This window comes from Mustelus asterias, chromosome 5, assembly GCF_964213995.1.
Source record: "Mustelus asterias chromosome 5, sMusAst1.hap1.1, whole genome shotgun sequence".
Taxonomy (NCBI): domain Eukaryota; kingdom Metazoa; phylum Chordata; class Chondrichthyes; order Carcharhiniformes; family Triakidae; genus Mustelus; species Mustelus asterias.
The window spans coordinates 110,409,132-110,419,988 of record NC_135805.1 but is presented as its reverse complement, the minus strand read 5'-3'; the positions used below and the strand labels follow the sequence as shown (position 1 = coordinate 110,419,988).

Sequence of the window (10,857 nt, the reverse complement as noted above, 5' to 3'; positions counted from 1 at the left end):
TCAAACTCCCCCAGCCGCACTGTAACAATATCAAACTCCCCCAGCCTCTCTGTAACAATATCAAACTCCCCCAGCCTCACTGTGACATTATCAAACTCCCCAGCCTCACTGTAACAATATCAAACTCCCCCAGCCTCACAGTAACAATATCAAACTCCCCCAGCCTCACGGTAACAATATCAAACTCCCCCAGCCTCACTGTAACAATATCAAACTCCCCCAGCCTCACCGTGACAATATCAAACTCCCCCAGCCGCACTGTGACATTATCAAACTCCCCCAGCCTCACTGTAACAATATCAAACTCCCCCAGCCGCACTGTAACAATATCAAACTCCCCCAGCCTCACTGTGACAATATCAAACTCCCCCAGCCGCACTGTAACAATATCAAACTCCCCCAGCCTCACTGTAAATATCAAACTCCCCCAGCCTCACTGTAACAATATCAAACTCCCCCAGCCGCACTGTGACAATATCAAACTCCCCCAGCCTCACTGTGACAATATCAAACTCCCCCAGCCTCACTGTAAATATCAAACTCCCCCAGCCTCACTGTAACAATATCAAACTCCCCCAGCCTCACTGTGACAATATCAAACTCCCCCAGCCTCACTGTGACAATATCAAACTCCCCCAGCCTCACTGTAAATATCAAACTCCCCCAGCCGCACTGTAACAATATCAAACTCCCCCAGCCTCACTGTAACAATATCAAACTCCCCCAGCCTCACTGTAACAATATCAAACTCCCCCAGCCTCACTGTAAATATCAAACTCCCACAGCCTCACTGTAAATATCAAACTCCCCCAGCCGCACTGTAACAATATCAAACTCCCCCAGCCTCACTGTAACAACATCAAACTCCCCCAGCCTCACTGTAACAATATCAAACTCCCCCAGCCTCACTGTAACAATATCAAACTCCCCAGCCTCACTGTAACAACATCAAACTCCCCCAGCCTCACTGTAACAATATCAAACTCCCGCAGCCGCACTGTAACAATATCAAACTCCCCCAGCCGCACTGTAACAATATCAAACTACCCCAGCCTCACTGTGACATTATCAAACTCCCCCAGCCTCACTGTAACAATATCAAACTCCCCCAGCCTCACTGCGACAATATCAACACCCCAGCCTCACTGTAACAATATCAAACTCCCCCAGCCTCACTGCGACAATATCAACTCCCCCAGCCGCACTGTAACAATATCAAACTCCCCCAGCCTCACTGTAACAATATCAAAATCCCCCAGCCTCACTGTGACAATATCAAACTCCCCCAGCCTCACTGTAAATATCAAACTCCCCCAGCCTCACTGTAACAATATCAAACTCCCCCAGCCTCACTGTAAATATCAAACTCCCCCAGCCTCACTGTAAATATCAAACTCCCCCAGCCTCACTGTAAATATCAAACTCCCCCAGCCTCACTGTAAATATCAAACTCCCCCAGCCTCACTGTAAATATCAAACTCCCCCAGCCTCACTGTAAATATCAAACTCCCCCAGCCTCACTGTAACAATATCAAACTCCCCCAGCCTCACTGTAAATATCAAACTCCCCCTTCCTCACTGTAAATATCAATCTCCCCCAGCCTCACTGCGACAATATCAAACTCCCCCAGCCTCACTGTAAATATCAATCTCCCCCAGCCTCACTGTGACAATATCAAACTCCCCCAGCCTCACTGCGACAATATCAAACTCCCCCAGCCTCACTGTAAATATCAAACTCCCCCAGCCTCACTGCGACAATATCAAACTCCCCCAGCCTCACTGTAACAATATCAAACTCCCCCAGCCTCACTGTAACAATATCAATCTCCCCCAGCCTCACTGTAACAATATCAAACTCCCCCAGCCTCACTGTAAATATCAAACTCCCCCAGCCTCACTGTAACAATATCAAACTCCCCCAGCCTCACTGTAACAATATCAAACTCCCCCAGCCTCACTGTAACAATATCAAACTCCCCCAGCCTCACTGTAAATATCAATCTCCCCCAGCCTCACTGTAACAATATCAAACTCCCCCAGCCTCACTGTAACAATATCAAACTCCCCCAGCCTCACTGTAACAATATCAAACTCCCCCAGCCTCACTGTAACAATATCAAACTCCCCCAGCCTCACTGTAACAATATCAAACTCCCCCAGCCTCACTGCGACAATATCAAACTCCCCCAGCTTCAGTGTGACAATATCAAACTCCCCCAGCCTCACTGTAAATATCAAACTCCCCCAGCCTCACTGTAACAATATCAAACTCCCTCAGCCTCACTGTAAATATCAATCTCCCCCAGCCTCACTGTAACAATATCAAACTCCCCCAGCCTCACTGTGACAATATCAAACTCCCCCAGCCTCACTGTAACAATATCAAACTCCCCCAGCCTCACTGTAAATATCAAACTCCCCCAGCCTCACTGTGACAATATCAAACTCCCCCAGCCTCACTGTAAATATCAAACTCCCCCAGCCTCACTGTAAATATCAAACTCCCCCAGCCTCACTGTGACAATATCAAACTCCCCCAGCCTCACTGTGACAATATCAAACTCCCCCAGTCTCACTGTAACAATATCAAACTCCCCAGCCTCACTGTGACAATATCAAACTCCCCCAGCCTCACTGTAACAATATCAAACTCCCCCAGCCTCACTGTAACAATATCAAACTCCCCCAGCCTCACTGTAACAATATCAAACTCCCCCAGCCTCACTGTAACAATATCAAACTCCCCCAGCCTCACTGTAACAATATCAAACTCCCCCAGTCTCACTGTAACAATATCAAACTCCCCAGCCTCACTGTAACAATATCAAACTCCCCCAGCCTCACTGTAACAATATCAAACTCCCCCAGCCTCACTGTAACAATATCAAACTCCCCCAGCCTCACTGTAACAATATCAAACTCCCCCAGCCTCACTGTAACAATATTAAACTCCCCCAGCCTCACTGTAACAATATCAAACTCCCCCAGCCTCACTGTAACAATATCAAACTCCCCCAGCCTCACTGTAACAATATCAAACTCCCCCAGCCTCACTGTAACAATATCAAACTCCCCCAGCCGCACTGTAACAATATCAAACTCCCCCAGCCTCACTGTAACAATATCAAACTCCCCCAGCCTCACTGTAAATATCAAACTCCCCCAGCCTCACTGTAACAATATCATACTCCCCCAGCCTCACTGTAACAATATCAAACTCCCCCAGCCTCACTGTAAATATCAAACTCCCCCAGCCTCACTGTAAATATCAAACTCCCCCAGCCTCACTGTGACACTATCAAACTCCCCCAGCCTCACTGTAAATATCAATCACCCCCAGTCTCACTGTAAATATCAAACTCCCCCAGCGTCACTGTAAATATCAATCTCCCCCAGCCTCACTGTAAATATCAAACTCCCCCAGCCTCACTGTGACAACATCAAACTCCCCCAGCCTCACTGTGACACTATCAAACTCCCCCAGCCTCACTGTAAATATCAATCTCCCCCAGCCTCACTGTAAATATCAAACTCCCCCAGCCTCACTGTGACAATATCAAACTCCCCCAGCCTCACTGTAAATATCAAACTCCCCCAGCCTCACTGTGACACTATCAAACTCCCCCAGCCTCACTGTAAATATCAAACTCCCCCAGCCTCACTGTAAATATCAAACTCCCCCAGCCTCACTGTAACAAGATCTTCGTACAAGAGCCTGTGTCTCTTAGAGCAGTACGACTAATAACAGTATTAATTGAAGACTTGGTTCAAAAACTCCTCACATCAAAGGTGGATGGGAAGGAATTTTAATTCTGTATACTGTGTAACTGAATAAGAAAAGCTGATAAAATGCAGACCTTTAACCTTTTTTCTGTTTTGCTTGGTTTGCAATGCCAGATGATGCATCAGAGGTCAGTGACTGCATGATTATAAGTTCACCCTGCTCTTGGGCTGTTGTGTGGGCTGCAACATCTTTGCATTTCAAAGTCACTAACTGGATGGTGAGGTTGTAAACTGGCTCATCAAGAAAACGTGGTGTGTCAAATGCGCAATCTGCATATTCCAAATTAATATACATTTGGAGTGAGTATAATTTAAATTGTATAAATCAGAGTAAAATGAACTATCTTGATTAAAATTTTCATTATCTTTGGCGGCCTTTTAAAATTTGAAGCATTTGATGTTACTTCTGTTTTGATTTCAGATTTGCTAAAGAAAATATATAAAACTCCTATTCATATGGGAAATTAGAAATGCCCACTTAAAATCCATTCAAGCTGGAATGTTGATTGGTAAAAAATAAAGCGCATTCGCCTCTAAAGGGCTGCGACATGAAAGCAATTAATGCATCAGTTAATGTGTGAACAAACAGTGGAAAGATTTAATCATATCTAGTTCTGTAAATAGTTAGGAATATGTGACACGGTGGTGCACAATGTAGGGTGAAACAATTTGCATTTGGGTAGCACCTTTTAAACATTCACGTGTACTTCACTGATAGACATGTAAGAAATGGTTTCTTGTAACCTTGCTGTGAGAATGAGTGGTAAATAAAATTTGATGAAGAGATGGGTTTTTGAAGGTTTTTAAGTGAAGAGAAAGATGGGGAGACAGAACAATTTAGGGAGGTAATTACAAAAATCTGATAGCAGCATCTGAATGTTCAGCTGCCAGCTGTGGGTGAAGGGAGAGAGATGTGCACCTAAAATGTGGAGATAGACAATACATTGGTTATAATCTTCCAAAATTCCTTAGGGTTCTGGAAAGGTCCCAGCAGATTGGAGAATAGCAACTGTAACACCTTTATTTCAGAAAAAATGGAGACAGAAAACTATTATTTAGTTCGCCTAGCATCTATCACAAGGAAATTGCTAGAATCTATCATTAAGGAGCTTGTCGTAGGATACATAGAAAATCACAATGGGATGAGGCAGAGTCAACATGGTTTTGCGAAAGGGAAATGGTACTTCATCGAGTTCCTTGAAGAAGAAGCAAGCAAGGTGGATAAAGGTGTACTTGGATTTCCAAAAGGCATTTGATAAGGTGCCACGTCAAATGTTGCTGCACCAATAAGAGCACAAGTAGAGGGTAATATACGAGCATGGATAAAGGATTGGTTAGCCAACAGGAAGTAGAGAGTAGGGATAAATGGGTCTTTTTTGGGTTGGCAAGCTGGAATAGTGGAGGGACACAGGGATCAGTGCCGCATGGAGACTCAACCATGCACAATCAATTTCAATGTCTTTGATAAAGGGACCAAATGTATGGTAGCTAAATTTGCCGATGATACCAAAATAGGTAGAAAAGTAAGTTGTCAAGAGGAGGTAGAGAGTCTGCAAAGGGATATAGACAGGTTAAGTGAGTGGGCAAAAATTTGGCAGATGGAGTATAATATTGGAAAATATGAACTTGTCTACTTGGACAGGAAGAATGGAAAACAGGGTATTATTTAAATGGAGAAAGATTGCAGAACTCAATGGTACAGAGGGATCTGGGTATCCTGGTACATGAATCACTGTGCCATCGCATATCGTACAGCAAGTGATTAGGAAAGGCAGATGGAATGTTGGCATTTATTGTACGGGGGATAGAATAGAAAGGTTGGGAAGTTTCACTGCAGCTGTGAAACTTTTTCTGAGCCAGAATTTAACATTGCTTGGGCAGGCGTGTGCCTGACCCAGAAGCATGTGAAATTGCGCCAAAAGAGATCGGGCGCATGTCCAGACATCATCACACTGGTGCAATGTTTTGGTTGGAGGGTGCGTGCGAGAGTTGGAAGTGCACCTGCTGACAGCCAGGCAGTTGATTTAGCCATTTAAGGGAGGAATTGAATGCAATTGTACACATGGCCCATCTGCTTCTACAGTTGGTGGGCCAACTGGCCAGGCGGCCTTTGCATTTTAGCTTCAACCTCGATCCAGGCCGATTCAAGAACTGAAATCAAACTAATAAAGATGTCCAGGGATTGTGTTTGAATGTGCTGCCTGCACACTCTTTACATTGTTTCTTTTCTGTCAATTTTATTTTTTCATGGTCAGCAGCTCCCTAAGACAGCTCCGCAGCAGCTATCCATTGAAAGGGCCAGCATGCACCCTCCCTTTTCTCAGCGCACGCCCCCTCCGGCAGCACTGAGCCTTTCCCAGTCCGCATTTCATGCTGACTGCCTATTAAAGGCTAGTAAGGAGTCTAACAACACCAGGTTAAAGTCCAACAGGTTTATTTGGTAGCAAACGCCACTAGCTTTCAGAGCGCCGCTCCTTCGTCAGGTGAGTGGGAGATCTGCTCATACACAGCAAACAGGGCATATAAAGACACAAACTCAATTTACAGAATAATGAATAATGATTGGAATGCGAGTCTTTACAGCCGATCAAGTCTTAAAGGTACAGACAATGTGAGTGGGGAGAGCATTAGCACAGGTTAAAGAGATGTTTTTTGTCTCCAGACAATGAGTTTGTGTCTTTATATGCCCTGTTTGCTGTTTATGAGCAGATCTCCCACTCACCTGACGAAGGAGCAGCGCTCCGAAAGCTAGTGGCGTTTGCTACCAAATAAACCTGTTGGACTTTAACCTGGTGTTGTTAGACTCCTTACTGTGTTTACCCCAGTCCAACGCCGGCATCTCCACATCATTATTAAAGGCCAGCCAGTATAAAATTGTACTAGGGGGTTAACCATAGATAGGAATGCATTTCTCGTCCACTTTTGGGCTCGCAAAAAATGCGTACCCAATAGTTGAAAAATCCAGAGCCCCGAGTACTCTTTTGGTCTCCTTATTTGAAAAATGAAGATAAAACTGCTTTAGAAGCTGTTTCAGAAAAGGTTGACTTGACTCACTCCTGGGATGAAGGGTTTGCTTCATGAATAAAGGTTGAATAGGTTGGGCCTATACCCATTGGAGTTTAGAAGAATGAGAGGTGATTTTATCCTGAGGGAACTTGATTGGGTGGATACCAGGTGGGTGTTTGCTCTTGTGGGGGAGAATAAAACTGGGGGACATAGTTTAGGAATATGCGGAGATTTCTTCTCTTTCTGTGGGTTGTTACTCTGTGGAATCCTGTCCGCCAGTGAGCAGCGGAGGTTGGGTCATTGAATTTATTCAAGGCTGATTTAGATAGATCTTTGATAGTCAAGGGAATCAAAGGTTATGGGAGGTGTTAGACTGTAACAGGTGATAACATTGGATCTGTTGTAATGTGTCCAATGGTAACAAGCAGTAAGGGCCAGCTGACCCAGTAAACCATGTAACCAATGGCAAAATGATGTGATGATCAGCTGACTCAGTATAAATAAGAAGCTGTTGGGAATTGTTAAATTGCTTGGAATGACCCAGGGTGAGGCCTCAAGTTTGGAGTAATGAAGTTTCTTTAGTAAACCTTTTCTGATTTATAAATTGGAATAAGTTTTGTTAAATTTTTATTGTCTACACTGGAAGAGTTTCTTCTGGATCAACCGGGGAGGTGGGAAAGAGCGGGTAGACAGGAAGGTGGAGCTGAGGCCAAAGTCAGGTCAGCCATAATCTTATTGAATGGTGGAGCAGACTCAAAGGGCTGAATGGCCTACTCCTGTTCCTATGTTCCGTGGTATTATTGTGCAAAAGTAATTCATTATCTATGTAAATTCAAAAGCCGAATTTTGCCTTTCCTATCTTTGTCTTTGAAGGCAATTGTAACAGTGAGAACATAAGAACATAAGAAATAGGAGCAGGAGTAGGCCATCTAGCCCCTCGAGCCTGCCCTGCCATTCAATAAGATCATGGCTGATCTGATAATGGTTTAGTTCCACTTACCCGCCCGCTCCCCATAACCCTTAATTCCCTTATTGATCAGAAATCTATCTACCTGTGACTTAAACATATTTAACGAGGTAGCCTCCACTGCTTCAATGGGCAGAGAATTCCAGAGATTCACTACCCTCTGAGAGAAGAAGTTCCTCCTCAACTCTGTCTTAAACTGACTCCCCCTTATTTTGAGGCTGTGTCCTCTCGTTCTTGTTTCCTTTCTAAGTGGAAAGAATCTCTCTGCCTCTACCCTTTCATTATTTTATATGTCTCTATAAGATCTCCCCTCAGCCTTCTAAACTCCAACGAGTACAGGCCCAATCTACTCAATCTCTCCTCATAAGCTAACCCCCTCATCTCCGGTATCAACCTGGTGAACCTTCTCTACTCCCTCCAAGGCCAATACATCCTTCCGCAAATAAGGGGACCAAAATTGCACACAGTACTCCAGTTGCGGCCTCACCAGTGCCTTGTACAATTGCAGCAAGACCTCCCTGCTTTTATACTCCATCCCCTTCGCGATAAAGGCCAACATTCCATTTGCTGCCTTGATCACCTGCTGCACTTGCAAATTGAGTTTTTGCGATTCATGCACAAGGACCCCCAGGTCCCTCTGCATAGTAGCATGTTGTAATTTTTCACCGTTTAAATAATAGCCCATTTTACTATTATTCCTTCCAAAGTGGATAACCTCACACTTGTCAACGTTATACTCCATCTGCCAGATCCTCGCCCACTCACTTAGCCTATCCAAATCTCTCTGCAGACTTTCCGCATCCTCCACACAATTTGCTTTCACACTCATCACACTCAGCCACAGCTGTTCTCTTTATATATTAACGATCTAGATGACGGGACTGGGGGCATTCTGGCCAAGTTTGCCGATGATACAAAGGTGGAGGGGCAGGTAGTATTGAGGAGGTGGGGAGGCTGCAGAAAGATTTAGACAGTTTAGGAGAGTGGTCCAAGAAGTGGCTGATGAAATTCAACGTGGGCAAGTGCGAGGTCTTGCATTTTGGAAAAAAGAATAGAGGCATGGACTATTTTCTAAACGGTGACAAAATTCATAATGCTAAAGTGCAAAGGGACTTGGGAGTCCTAGTCCAGGATTCTCTAAAGGTAAACTTGCAGGTTGAGTCCGTAATTAAGAAAGCAAATGTAATGTTGTCATTTATCTCAAGAGGCTTGGAATACAAAAGCAGGGATGTACTTCTGAGGCTTTATAAAGCACTGGTTAGGCCCCATTTGGAGTACTGTGAGCAATTTTGGGCCCCACACCTCAGGAAGGACATACTGGCACTGGAGCGGGTCCAGCGGAGATTCACACGGATGATCCCAGGAATGGTAGGCCTGACATACGATGAACGTCTGAGGATCGTAGGATTATATTCATTGGAGTTTAGGAGGTTGAGGGGAGATCTAATAGAAACTTACAAGATAATGAACGGCTTAGATAGGATGGACGTGGGGAAGTTGTTTCCATTAGCAGGGGAGACTAGGACGCGGGGGCACAGCCTTAGAATAAAAGGGAGTCACTTTAGAACAGAGATGAGGAGAAATTTCTTCAGCCAGAGAGTGGTAGGTCTGTGGAATTCATTGCCACAGAGGGCTGTGGAGGCCGAGACGTTGAGCGTCTTCAAGACAGAAATTGATAAATTCTTGATTTCTCGAGGAATTAAGGGCTATGGGGAGAGAGCGGGTAAATGGAGTTGAAATCAACCATGATTGAATGGTGGAGTGGACTCGATGGGCCGAATGGCCTTACTTCCGCTCCTATGTCTTATGGTCTTATGGTATCATCCGCAAACTTTGTGAGCAGCCGTCCTTTCCCCAAGCTGAGACCTAGAAATAGGTTTGGGCTGGCAGATTGGTGAGGTCTGGGCAAAAGAACACTTACCTTTTTGACGGTGGTCTCCAGTGGTACCTTTAAGTACTGCCTGTAAAGTACATTTTCTAAAAGCAGCTACTCTGGCGCAAGCTGTGTTTAGGGCACCCTAATGCTGAAAAGCGAGTGTCAAACAGGATATATGAAGTTTATTTATTAGTCACAAGTAAGGCATACATGAACACTGCAATGGAGTTACTGTGAAATTCCCCCAGTCGTCACAGTCCGGCGCCTGTTCAGGTCAATGCACCTAACCAGCACGTCTTTCAGACCGTGGGAGGAAACCTGAGCACCTGGAGGAAACCCACACAGACACAGGGAGAACGTGCAAACTCCACACAGACAGTGACCCAAGCCGGGAATCGAACCCGGGTCCCTGGAACTGTGAAGCAGCAGTGCCAATCACTGTGCTACCGTGCCCGTATTTGCATATGTCAGTGACTAATGCCCGTTTCAGGCACAACCCTTTTCTGCCCTGACCAATATGGTGGGCAGTGAACTTCCAGCACTTAATGAGGATGCAGCATATTGGATGCAGAGATGCCCCTTTTGCAGCAAATAAATAGGCAGGCATCGGATTTCCAGGTCCCCATGTTCTTATGGTTCTGTATGCCTCCCCCATCCACGAAAGCAGGCAAGTGACCTGTTCTTCATCTTCTATTCCTATCATTCTGTAGGTACTCAGTATAATTCTTGGAGAGTGATATGAAAACAACTTCCCTCCTTCGTATTCCTCTTAAAGGCTGCTGCTGGTTTCCTGCTGGCTAGTGGATCCTTACAATGGGCTATTGTCACGATTTGCAGAACCATATGAAAGCAGACCCCCACTTCCTTTGGAACATGACTTGGCAGATTTGAGACATGGCATTGGAGTCTGTATCTGACCTATGCCTCAGAAAATTGATTGTACCATAGCGTAATAAAGTGTTTCGTGACTGTTAATAGTCTAGGAGAGCTATCCCTTTGGTGTCACTTCATGGTGCTGAAGGGCCTTGCTTCAACTCTAATACCCACACATCACAGATCAAGTACTTAGTGCAACCTTAACATAAGGACATGTGTTACTGTGCAATTGCACATTTAATGTATTCAGTACTACAAGTGCTGGGCTGCAGGGAAAATCTTTCAATGTTAATATTGCATTTCACCTGGGATTAATTCCAATATATAATTTACAGAAACAAAAGGT

At 44.8% G+C, this 10,857-nt stretch overlaps 1 protein-coding gene across 1 annotated transcript in view; it reads left to right on the top strand.

Moving 5' to 3' along the window:
* The first annotated feature begins 3,973 nt into the window (after positions 1-3,973).
* Positions 3,974-10,857, top strand: part of allc (allantoicase) — a 46,451-nt gene continuing 39,567 nt past the window's right edge. Inside the window, exon 1 of the mRNA XM_078213753.1 lies at positions 3,974-4,036. The gene's annotated coding sequence lies outside the window, so the exon portion shown is untranslated. The remainder of the gene's footprint in view (positions 4,037-10,857) is intronic.